This window comes from Mustela lutreola, chromosome 2 (genome assembly GCF_030435805.1).
Source record: "Mustela lutreola isolate mMusLut2 chromosome 2, mMusLut2.pri, whole genome shotgun sequence".
Taxonomy (NCBI): domain Eukaryota; kingdom Metazoa; phylum Chordata; class Mammalia; order Carnivora; family Mustelidae; genus Mustela; species Mustela lutreola.
This window is the reverse complement of record NC_081291.1, coordinates 25944677-25957327: the sequence shown is the minus strand read 5'-3', so window position 1 is coordinate 25957327 and position 12651 is coordinate 25944677. Positions and strand designations below refer to the sequence as shown.

Below are 12651 nucleotides of genomic sequence, written 5' to 3'. Positions count from 1 at the left end.
TTCCTGTGTTTGGGCGGCCCCAGGACCCGGAGACTGCTTCTGTCTGCCCCGCACCTCCCACCCAAGCCAGGGCCAGGCGTCAGGGCACTCAAGGCCTTCAGACTTGTGGAGAGCTTTGTGAGGGCTTTGCACTCAGGCAGCCACGGACATGACCTTGGCTCTGCTCCCGCGTCCAGTTTTTCCACCTGAAAAATGGGAATAAATGGGGATTTCCTTGTTATCCCAGCACTGTTGGCGCTGAGAGTGGGGTCCTTAGAACAAAGTTGACTCACCTCTTCAGAGATGTACTGAAAGGCCTCAGCACAGTCAAGGCCTAGGACCTGGCACCCTTTTAGAGTCTCAGGATGGTGCTTCCAGCTCCCTTGTCCCACAATCAGAGAAACAGTGCAGAAAACCAGGGATGAGCTAGGCAGCTGGAATAACTTCAAACCTAATAGCCTTGCTGCACTAAGACAGCTGTAACACATCCTCCCACCACCAACCCCATACTGAATATAACCTTCCTGTTTTGAGTAAAGCATCACATTTTAGTAAAATCTCACAATTATTATCTTTTAAGATACCAAGTTCTTCCCAGTTTTTATATCAAAAAGTTTCCTTAAGGCTATCTCATACTGACTTATTAGTCCTGTTAAACCTTTTGGATCTAAGGATATTTTGGCTTTTGAATAACTGTAAGAGCATCACAAGCATTTTATTCTGAGTTTACATATGACAGCTTAGGTGGATCAGTCCAATTGCTATTTTTCTGCAATTGTCTAGGTGGCTTCATGTGTCAGTTCACAAAAGCTTGGAAGTTTTAATGCTTTGGGTATAGTAGTGACCCAAAGGAGCCACGCTGATGCTTTCAGTCTCTATGCTGTTTATTTGTGTTTCTATGCTGTTTCTAATGTGTTTATTTCCCCTAATTGTGCATCCCTGCCCTCAGTGGCCTCACAGTCAGGCTGACCTCTTTTCTCCCACCACAACTCCTAGTTAGGGGTGACCTTCTCAACAGCTTTTACCTTGGTCTCACTAATTGTCTCCTGTTCATCCCTTCTTGTATGAGCATGGAAGCCTCTGGGCCATCTCCCAGATTCCACACTCTTTCCAACCTGCTGAATGGCTCCTTTCCTCCTGGACTTGCCTTTCAGTCCTCTGATGGAGCCACCAGCTCTCCTCAACCCCTCTTGCCCACCTGCCTTGCATACCTATCTTTCCAGCCGGTCCCTAACTTTTGTGCCCTCTATGCTGCTGAGACATGCTTTCTGCTCTTAGGATGCCTTTTCCTCCCCTGAGAACCTTCTGCTTGTCCTAAGATTCAGCTCGGGTGATACCACCTCCAGGAAGCCCACCCTGAATGCCATTCCCCTTGCTTTGCCTTCTCATGCAGGTCCTCACACTTTAGTTCTCACCACACTACATTGTCAATATTTGCTCATATCTGTGTCTTAGGACAGGTTTCTTTAGCCAGGCACTTAACCTCATCTTGGTGGCCTCAGAGCCTGTAAATCTTGACTGAGCCCAATTAGACCCTGTAGCCTTCTTGCTTAATCCTGTATTAAGGGATGATTTTAGGAAGTGGATGGAAAGATGAGAGCACTGAGCTCCAGTGTCCTCTCCACAGCAGGCTTTTGCACATGCTGTTCCTGTCTGTTTTCCTTCTCTTTACACCCTAGCCTCCCTTCTCTACTCCAGCAGCGGTTCCGGCAGGAAGCCTTCCCTGCCCCCGCCTCCCTACATCGGGTCTTCCAAAAGTTGCGGTCAGAAGACTGGCCAGTGAATACTGGTGTACAATGATTTGGCCTTTGATTCATGTCAGAGTCCCCTACCAGATGGTGGGTATTCAGCTCATAGATGTTGGTCTCAGTTCTGAGGTTGCTTACAGTCTAGTTGGGGCCATGCAGACCTAAAAGAAGGGTTGATTATGTGTGAATCAAACAGGAGACGGCTTCCTGTGGGTCTCGGTCACATGGAACCTGAGAGGGGGACAGCAGGGTGGCAACGTGAGCCCTGCAGGATCTGGGTGCTGCAGAGGAACGGGGCAAATGACCCCCTTGATCTCCAGGGAGCATTTGTTCCAGGAACTCTTGCCCTGGCAGCAGTGTGTATTTTCCCAGGACTGGCAAGGTGACTGAAGCCAGTGAACCCTCAGCAGCTTTTCTAACACACCCTTTGGGGAGGCTCTCTGAGGAGCTGATCTGGTTTAAGTGGTCAGATTTCCCAACCTTCCTATTATTAGTGGGGCAATTAAGGGGCAGATACCATCTTGAACCAGCTCAGTGTTTTAGGAATGAGTTTTGGGCACACTTCTTTGACTCTTAAAAAAAATCTCTTAGGGCCCTTGCTAGGTAAAGTTGCTCTTGGAGTAATAAATACAATTTTCCCAAAGTAACAATTTCTAAAACTGGCATCCTCATTTACACTGGATCTTAACTCTTGCTTTTTTTTTTTTTTTTTTAAGATTTTATTTATTTATTTGACAGAGAGAGATCACAAGTAGACGGAGAGGCAGGCAGAGAGAGAGACAGAGAGAGGGAAGCAGGCTTCCTGCGGAGCAGAGAGCCCGATGCGGGACTCGATCCCAGGACCCTGAGATCATGACCTGAGCCGAAGGCAGCGGCTTAACCCACTGAGCCACCCAGGCGCCCCTTAACTCTTGCTTCTTGATAGTGGTGGAATGGTTCTGTTGGTGACGGGTAACTTTCTATCAGTCAATTGCGCTGAGGTGTTTTTTTTTTTTTCTTTCATCTTGCTAGTTGTTCAAAATACACTGATGGGACAAAGAATTAGGCATCGGCTCCCACAGGTTTTTGTTTAGTGGCGTTTTCCTGCAGTGGAGAAGGAGGGAACAAGGAATGCCTTCTTATCTAAATGGGGTACATCTTCTCTGGTCTTTTATCTCTGAAACAAATGTCTACCCTGCAAAAAAGCCTGCTCCTCCAGGAATTCAGGAAGCCAGAACGCTGGCATCGTCTTTACAATGAAGTGCAAGTTTCCCATTTAAGGCAAATACTTCATCTCAAAAGGTAGGAAGGAATAGGGTGGTACTTGGAAAAGAAGAAGTTCCAGCTGGTTAAAATTTAGGTCCTGATAAAAGTCCAATCCAAGAACTCTCCTTGGCTGTGGGCCCAGGCATGTTTATTTGATTCTGAATTGGATGCGTTTTCATTCACTTGCAGCTCATGGCTCCCTAGCCTGCCTGTCTTGTGGCCATGTCTTCCATGTTATACATGCTCTCGTGTCTCTTACAGAATTCTTGGTTAAAAAATGATTCAGCCCTGGTTGACACATTTTTCAGAGAGACATTTTTATAAGAACTGCAATGCTTTCCTCCAGCCTGTTTTGCGGGGTTAATTGGGAATCCTCCTGGCCTGGGTCCATCTCTCTTGAACAGCCCTCCCTTCTTTCCCCTCCCCCATCCATCCCACCAGCGTGCCCCCCCCCCGCCCCCCCAGCCCCTGCAGTGCCTGGGGCATTGTGCTAGTTGTATTAACAAGGGGATACAGCTGGGTGAATGAGACCAGCAAGTAAGTACCGGCTAGGGATCCTTTCCCTCTGAACACAATTTCTCGAAGTAAAGTCTAGGGGCTTCCAGTATCAGGATTGCCTTGGGAGCTCGTTAAAATGCAGATTCAAGGCTAATGCGACCGGAATGGGAGTGAGATGGGGGTTCAGGAATTGGCATTTTAACAAATTCCTCTCACTGTTGAGAGCCATTGCTTTAGGAGAGAGGACTCTCCCCCAGGCCAGAGAAAGGGGAGAGAAACCACATTCTTAACATTTAAAATCTGAGTTTGACTTTAAATGACTTGCCTGGATTTAAAGAGGAAGTGGAGACTTTGTCAGAGCCCTGGCCAGTGAAGGGGGTCAGGCTGGCTGAGGGGATCCAGGGGAACCAGCTGGGCACGGCACCCTGGTTTGGGTGGATGCCTTCAGCCTGGGGTTGAAGGGGAGGCCGGGAGTGAAGGCGACCCTGATGCTTCCGTGGGTTCCTCCCCAGAACAGCTGGGCTTGTCTGGAAAACAATCTCAGGAAAGAGTAGGGTAGGATCTAAATCATATTCTCTGCAGTTCAGACCTTACCAATGTCCCTACAAAGGAAAGAACGGCTAATGCTTTTGTAAGTCTTTAAGTTGAGTATTTTTCATGCTTCATTTGGCCTAAAATGTGTGTGTGTTTAAGCTTTTAGACCCTCTTTTCCTCTCATCGGTCCCTGAGCTTTTCACATAGCGTGCCCAGCAGATGTCTGCTGCTGCTGGGGCTACCCCATCACCGATTAATTGTAACTTTTCGTTTCTCACTCCCTCTTGTGTCTGCCTCTGATGGATGGACTTTTAGTCTTCTGGAATCTTGGTACCCCCCCACCGCAATTGTAAGAGTATGTGCTGAGGCAGGGGAGGGGTGCTCAGGTGCCCCTAGAAGCTTGACAGGGTTGTGCCCTCAGAGGAGACCTTTCTCCTGCACTCTACCCTGGCAGCTGAGACCTTTTCTGTTTCACATCTTCCCCAAATTTGGAGGTCCCAGGCCCTCAGCAAGCTCAGGGGGCCTGTCTGTGCTGGTGCCATGGGCCCCATCTCCCAGCAGCCAGACTTGCTCGTCTGGTGGGAGGCAATGTCCTCCTGGGCAGTGTTTGTCTTGGCTGCTGGGACATTCTGAATGGTCCTGACACACGATTAGGTGACTGATGGCCCCACAACACATTGTCTCCTCCAGGGTCTGGGGCCTTTGAAGCTCTTCCCTGTGGGAAGTAAAGAGACTATTTGCTCTATTAAAATGCCTTGGAATTTCCTCTGTTTAACCACAGGCCACTTCCTCTCTGCCACTCTAAACCCGGCAGGGCTACTGGCTGATTGAAAAGACACAAGCCCAGGAAAGAGCACATCCAATTGAAACAGATAGTCTTACTGCAGATTAAAGCTGGGGCAAATCTTTAAGAGGAAACCAAATCTGAGAGGGAAATCCTAGAGGTGGCTTCTTATCTTGCTCAACATTTAGCTGGTTGACATAGTTCACACTTGAAGTCCTGAGTGCATCATAGGTTACTTTTTTTTTCTTTTCTTTTTTTTTTAAAGTAGGGAAGTCTACGTTGTATCCTAATCAGTGTGCTATAGCTACATGTGGCAGGTTAAAATCATGCAATCAAGTGGATTTCTCCTGGTGTGAGTTGGAAAGTCTTTATTTTCTGAGAAGAGCATGGTATCTGTCCATAGAAAACCATGCCAGGCTTGTTCTCTTTGTGCAGTTTCTGTCTACTGATTTTTATGGGCTCAGAAGTCCCAAGTAAGAAGTGTGTAGCCTAAAATCAAGAATATCTCTGGGAGACTGTCCCTCACCCTTTCCTAAGCAATATCTTGGGAAAGTTTAATTAATAACAGCAGGCATGAAACCAAAAATTACCTAAGTAACAAAAACCAAACTTTTAAACCCTGTGTGTACCCTGTGTTTTTTGGTGTTTTTTTTTTGTTTTGTTTTTCTTTTTTTTTTTTTTTTTGTGATGGGGCCTAAAAAAGGAATAACTAGCTGGTTTCTAATGGAAACTATTATTTTAACATTTACAACTCCATTGTTCAAAGCATTTGTGATAAAAACGGCTTCCCTTTGCTTTGGTTCCTTGTTTGGAAATGTTGGGGGAAGGTGGATGTAGCTAATTAAGGCTACACCATTTAAAGGGGAGACTTAATAGGTACCAGCTGTCCTCGACAAATCACTGGGTGGATGACAAAATAAAGATGTGATGTGAACACACATGTAATTCTCTTCTAAAACAGAAGTTGGCCTATAAATTGTCTGATTTAATAGCATGAATGGAAACTACCTCCATTAAAAAAAAAAACTGGGCACTTTTAAGAAGCATTGGTTTTATAGTAAACCTAATGGTAAAGTGTCTTATTTGCATAAGGCTGGTACCTTAGGAGTTGAAAGGGCAGTAGATGGAGAGTATTGTTGGAAATTTATTCTAATTTTATTGTATCTTCCTTCCTTCCAAACCTGGGCATTAATCATGACATTAATCATGAGGCTTTTTCATTAAAATTACTACATTGTAGGGAAGGTTGCTTGAACTTAAGAAATGTCCTATAAAATTGAAGCGGCAACTTTGGAAGGGAATAGAAATTGATAGCATTCATTAAATGTTTGAAGGGATATTTACATTTCACACATTAAATGAATATTTCAAATGAATCCTTTTGAAATCATGAGGGATTAGGCTTTAAATATAACCTTTTTAGATGTAAAAACTTTATTTCCTTAAAAACTAGTTTTTCCAAGTGTTCTGTTTTGTCACTTTTGTAGAAAGACACCCCCCCAGCTCCCCCCACCCCCCCCAAATGGTAACTCTTTAAAAAATGCTGGCTATGGCTCCAGACTTCTGTTCTGAGATGGGGATAGAGGGAGGGTTTCCTTGGAACGAAGAAGTGCATTTTCCTGAGACAGGCCATATGGTTTAAAAACCCTTTCCTTGTGATTTTATTCTCTCCAGGTGATTTCTGGTTTCTTCTCTCCTGAAATGGCCTCTCTTTTACCAGAGGAAAATGCAATGTAATCCAGACCGATGCACTAGCAGTCGGCCCTAGCAAGTGTGCGCCCTGCTAAGTGAAAGTTTTATCGCTGCCTTCCTCTGGAGTGGGCACCTTGGCTCTGGGTGGGGCACCGGCACTCGCATGGACAGGATTTACTGTCACTGCTCAGGATCTGAAGTTCAAGAAGACTCGTCTGGAGTGAGGAGGGAAGACACGGTTTTTTGAGCAGCTCCACTGTGTCAGGTCTTGGTGTGATTTGGGAGTTTACTTACGTTTTCCAGGGAAAAGACAAGGACAGTAGGCCCAGGCCCTCTCCCCTGTCTGCACTGGCTTCCTACCCAGCTGGGGCTGCAAGGAAAGGGTACAGGAACCCAGAGACAGGGAGGTGCAGGAGGGATTCCAAGGTACAGGGAACTCTCTGTCCTGTCTCTGTACCTCCCCACTCCTCCCAGAGAAACATGAACCACAGTTCCTGCTGCTCCTCAAACTAGAACATTCCGCCTATGTCGCTGCCTGTGGATATGTGCCAGTGCCCGGCCGCTGCTTGACACCTTTGGAAATCTGGCATTTTAGCCATTGTCCCCATTGGTTCCCAGTCATTCTGGCTTCCTGGTCTGCCTTAGTTTCCCCTGCTGTGGAGGAGGCTTACCTTCCTCTGGGAGGCTTCTCCACGTCGTGCTCCGCTGGCCCCCCATGGGAATTTCACCTGTGCCAGAAAGCCTGTCTGTAGTAAAATCAGACCCACCCCATCATGGCTTCAGATTTAGTGAGAATGCATTCAGCCTTTTGCAGTGATGCCTTGAAGAAGACGACGAAACTTGATTAGCTTATGAAGAAGACACTTAACTTGGATGGTTCAGAGGAGGCTTAGAAGAAGGGGTTGGGTGGCCCTGTAAGCAGAACAGGGAGGTGGAGAAATCCTTTGAAAGAAAAGTGTGGCAGAAAGAAAACTGGCAAAGCTGGGGGAGGGTGGTTCCTCGCGCAGGGTGGGGGCAGGAAGGCTGAGGATGTGTAGGTTGGGACTGGAATATAGGGTGCCTTGAATTTTGTCTGTGTGCCCCTATCAGGAAGCCCCATGAGGCTTGACAGGTTTCTCTAACGGATGAATCGTTTGATAAGAGTGACCCTCAGTGGCCATTTCTTCATTCAGTGTGTCTTTGGGGCTTTCTATGGGCTGGGCCAGATTTCTGGAGCTTTGATTGCAACATGGAAACAACCAGGACAATGGAACAGCGATGTGACCACCTTGTTTGAAATAGCAACTTGCCTTCTTTGCCTCACTTTGTTTTTCTGCACAGAACTTTTCACCATGAGACATCCATGGTGTTTTCTTGTCTGTCTGTCTCCCCCAGGGCAGTGTCTGCGGCATGGGGCCAGGCCTCATCAAGAGATTGGGGGGCGGGCATAGAGTAGGTTCTCCTTCCACGATCCTTGAATTGACCCAAGTGCCCTGCAGGAAATTATAGTTGATGGTGAGAATGATGGTGGCACCTGTGGATGACCTCAGGGGGTCTCTCTGCTGAGGTCACCTGGAAGGTGAGCCGTCATCATACAGATGTCCTCGGAGGTTCTGGGGTTTCTTGACATTAGTGCATCATGTGGCATTCGGTACTCAGAGTCAGCATAAAATATGCTCTCCCTAGTGACTTAATTGATTATTGGCACCATGTGCCCCCCCTGGCCAACGCCAATTGCTGGGCTGCAGGGTGGTCCAGGAGATGCCTGAGGTGGCAGTCGGGCCAGGATTGGTTGGGGATCCCACCTTGTAAAGTGTTGGTTGTGTCAAAAGGAGGTGTCTGCATTGTGTAGTTTACACCGCATTGTGGATAAAGAAAAAAAAAATGTAAAAAGTTCCTGTCCAGTGCTAACCATGCATCCTGGTTTTGGACTTTATGAAATGATTCTCATTCCCTGGCAGCAGCTGCCAGCGGGTAGGAAATCTTTGTCTTTTAAACAGAGGTACGGGTCTTGTTTTGTTTCAACCCCTCTGGTGATGAACACGTTTCATTTTCTGAAGTCACGAGACGGTCCATCCAGAATCAAAGGTGCTCTCAGCCTTTTTTCCAGGGCGGTGGGTTTGCTGGCCAGCTGTGGTAATGAGTTTTTGCCCAGCTTTGATTTTCATGGCTTGCCTCCCTGTGGGAGGAACTAGATATTTCTGATCTTACCTCTGCTCATATTCAGATCCAGCCAAGCAGTCAGTGACTTCCCGGGCTTTTTTGTGGGAGACTGTGGGAAAGGTCCTGGTTGGCTGGCTATGAATTAATGAAATCCTTAGAAGGCTTCACTAAAGATAGCTCCTGTGGTTTGAAAAAAAAAAAAAAAAAGCATTGCCTTTTTAATTTGAGAAAGAGGTCATGGAGTTTTACCAAAATCAAGCAGAGAAAATGTAACATCTGGTTGTGCTGCCCAAAGGCTGCTTTGGGGCAGTGGGAGACGTGGGTTCCCAGTGTCTGACTCACCCAAGGTGACAGTCCCCCAGGTCCCTCCTAAGGCTGCTCTGGACACGCTGCCTCTTATTGTTCTCCCTGGGTTTTGAAGTCCTCAAGAGACAGAAATTCTACCCCCACATCTTTACACTTGAGCACATTCCCCATTTACTGAGCTTTCTTCCTTTTACTTAAAGGGTCACACTTTTTTTTTTTTTTTTTAAGTGCATAGTTTTCAAGTTGGTCAAGACTAGTGTAATTATTGCTTTTATCTCATTAAAGAAAGATGAGGGTGGAGAATAGGGGGAGACTTTGGGCGGAAGGCAGGGGGGTTTTAAAGAGCTGTTCTAAAAAGTTTTTAAATTAGTAGGCTTTCTGACATGAGGAGAAAGAGAATGATAAATTGCAGAAGAGTTTTAGGGAAAGGCATAAAGCAGCTTTTAAAGGGCCTATGACTTTTTTAAAAAGCAGAAACATGAATGCCTTAAACGTCTGTTGTGTATACATCCCCTTTGCCCAGTTAAGTGAACAATGTCATATTATTAAGTTTTTTACATTTTATCTTTGTCCTAGACGTATGCTGTATTAAGAGTTTATGTAGTTTTGTTTAAAAAAAATTAGTCATATTTTGGGCATATATTTTCTGAAACCAAACAAGAAAGTGAAATTATTGCTGCATAGCCCCCTGCCCTCCACAGGCAGCCAGTCACTGGTACTTGGACTCCTCTTTACTATATTTCTCTCCCATATTTTGGATTCTGAAATGTTTCAATCCTATAGAAAAGTTGAAAGCACGGTAAAATGAGCACCTATTTCCTCTTTGCCTGGAGTTCCCCGTTGCGTGCCCCACCTACTGCAGTTATGGGGCAGATCTCCGTGATTTCTTTCTGAATCACATTCCAGGATTCAGAGGATCCTATTTAAGGATCACTCTTAAATAGGTCACTTTTTTTTTTTTTTTTTTAAAGACTGTATTTATTTGAGAGAGAGAGAGAGAATGAGCACAAACAGGGGAACAACAAAGGAAGCTGCAGAGGGAGAGGGAGAAATAGGCTTCCCGCTGAGCAGGGAGCCTGACAGGGCGCCATCCCAGGACCCCAAGATCATGACCTGAGCCGAAGGCAGGCTCTTAACTGAGCCACCCAGGTGCCCTCTAAATAGATCACTTTTACAGAGACTCCTGTCTCTTCAGTCTCCTTTAACGGAGGACAGTTCTTCTACCCATTTTTTTGTTCCTTCATAGCATACACATTCTGAAGAGTCAAGGTCACTTGTGGTATAGACGGTCCCACAGTTTAGATTTCTGCTCATTTCCTCATAATGAGGGCCGATATTTGGCTAGATCCCTCCAAAGGTGATATTATGACATTGTGTGTTAGGTATCAGTAGGTAACAAATATGGATACAGTTTCAACACTGAGCAAAATTTGGTTTTTCTGCTTGAAACTGTTGTACATGGAGATCTTTCCAATGGTTTCATCCAGTTCAATCTGTGTTGTCTTTTTTAAAAATATTTTATTTATTTATTTGACAGACAGCACAAGTAGGCAGAGAGGCAGGCAGAGGGAAAGGGGGAAGCAGGCTCCCCACCAAGCAGAGAGCCCGATGCGGGGCTCAATCCCAGGACTCCGGGATTATGACCTGAGCCAAAGGCAAAGGCTTTAACCCACTGAGCCACCCAGGCACCCCTGTGTTGTCTTTTTAAAAAAGGAGATGTGGGGCTCCTGGATACTCAGCGAGTTGAGCCTCTGCCTTCGGCTCAGGTCATGATCTCAGGTTCCGGGATCGAGTCCAGCATCTGGCTCTCTGCTTGGCAGGAAGCCTGCTTCCCCCCTCCCCCGCAATCCCCCCCCCCCTCCCCGCCGCCTGCCTCTCTGCCTACTTGTGATCTCTCTCTCTCTGTCAAATAAATAAATAAAATCTTAAAAAAAAGAAAAGAAAAGGAGATGCTTTATGAAGGCTTCCCTTTTACTTTACTGAGAATCCAAAACGAAGGGTGTCATGTGTGTTAGGCTGAAATATAACCTCTGCCCTTAAAGACTATTTGAAAATCAGCTGGGCTCTCAACATTAGGACTGTAGTGTCTTAAGAATGTTTAAGGCTTTTGCTATTCACACGGGCTTGTTACAAACCCTTGTAGGTGTCGCCCTCCGCAACTTGGAACGAGTTCCTATTAAAACCTCTGTTTGGCTGGGGAAAGTTTCCGGTTGAACGCATCCTCACACTAAAATTCAGTCATTACTCTCCTTTGTGGGAAGAAAACATTGAACTTTATTTCCAGGAAAGGCCACTTCACTCAAAAACATGTCCTCGAAGTCAGTTTCCAGCCTTTTGGTTCTGTGGTCGCCTGTTGCCTAAATTACTTTATTAGAATCCACTCCAGGCAGACCGTTTCATTAGTTTAACCCGAATTCTTATCTCCTACCTAATTCCATGGTTTTTCTCCTTGCCCTTGCCCCTGATGTAAGGGCGTGTACAGTTAAAGACCTGGAAAGTACATATCGAATCTTGTTCAGAGTAAGTTAAATCGTCAAAAAGCGGCCGGTTGTTATTCTTACAGGGTACCAGGAAAACTGCCGAGACAAACCCTCCATCTTTTATTCATAAGTGCGGGGAGACAGGGAGGGCAAAGGCGGGCCTGTGCCCCTGGGCATTTGTTCAGCTCTCCCCACTGGGCCCCCTCCCCTGCTGGCCATGAAATGTCATGCCGAGACCTAATAGTGGGACATTCAGCACGCAGAGAATGGGCCACAGAGGTTCACCTTTGCTTTTCATGTTCTTTTCTGGCACCGGGTCCCTGGTCCCCTCCTTGGTCTGACAGTGAAAGGCCAGAAAGCAGCAGTCTGGAGGCTGGCTGGGATGCGGTACAGCCCAGCCAGGCAGCCTGCTTCCCTGCTGGAATGTGCGGGACACAAAGGCCCGGCCGGGTGTGCCTGGGGGCGGGGGTGGGGGTGGGGGGTGGCGGGTTGCCTTGGCTTGTGCTAGTCTGCTCTGGTCCCAGTGGAGAGAGTTCTCATTTCCATGGCTGTGCCACCATCGGTTTTGGTGGGAAAGAGGGTGCAGAGTGCTTTTGATTTTCAGAAATCACTTGGGGGGGGCTCCCCATTTCTGTGCAGAGGAGGGGGGCCTGGGGCAGAGAGCTGAGGCCGTGAGACCCTCGGGCTCTGAGGTGGTCTTTGGAGAAAGAAAAATCAGGCAGCATTTGTTCAGTAGGGCTAGAATTTGATTCAGTCAAGAGTTCTCAACTCGGGGGTGATCTGGAGAATCCCTGGAGACCTTTTTGATTGTCACAGCTGGGGAGGGGTTTGCTACTGGCTTTTTGTGGGTAGGGGTCAGGGATGCTGCTAAACACCCTGAAATGGGTAAGCTGGCTCTCGCCGATAAAGACTTAGTGGCTATAGTGCTAAGGTTGACAGACCCAGATTTAGGGGTCCCATTTTAGCATTTGAATTTCTCAGCTCACTTTGCCTCTTAACACTTTTCAGCTTCCTTTCAGTTTAACAGAAAGCAGTTGGTTCTAGAAATCTGCATTCAGGATGAATTTCCATTAAACTGCCCAAGACCTAGGATTAAACTTTTGTGGTGCTCCTTGAAGATAGACCCTGAATGCAACTACTATTTTAAATGCAAAAGACAATTTTTTTTTTTTTTGCCATAATTTGATCAAAGTAGCATAACCTGTGCCTCTGTTTTTGTTACTCACTGATGGTCTGTGGATAA

The 12651-nt window shown here is 46.5% G+C and overlaps 1 protein-coding gene across 2 annotated transcripts in view; it reads left to right on the top strand.

Annotated features, from left to right (window-relative positions):
- The window catches only part of IL17RD (interleukin 17 receptor D), a 74235-nt gene that overhangs the window by 1038 nt on the left and 60546 nt on the right, over positions 1-12651 (top strand). The gene's annotated exons all lie outside the window — the stretch shown is intronic.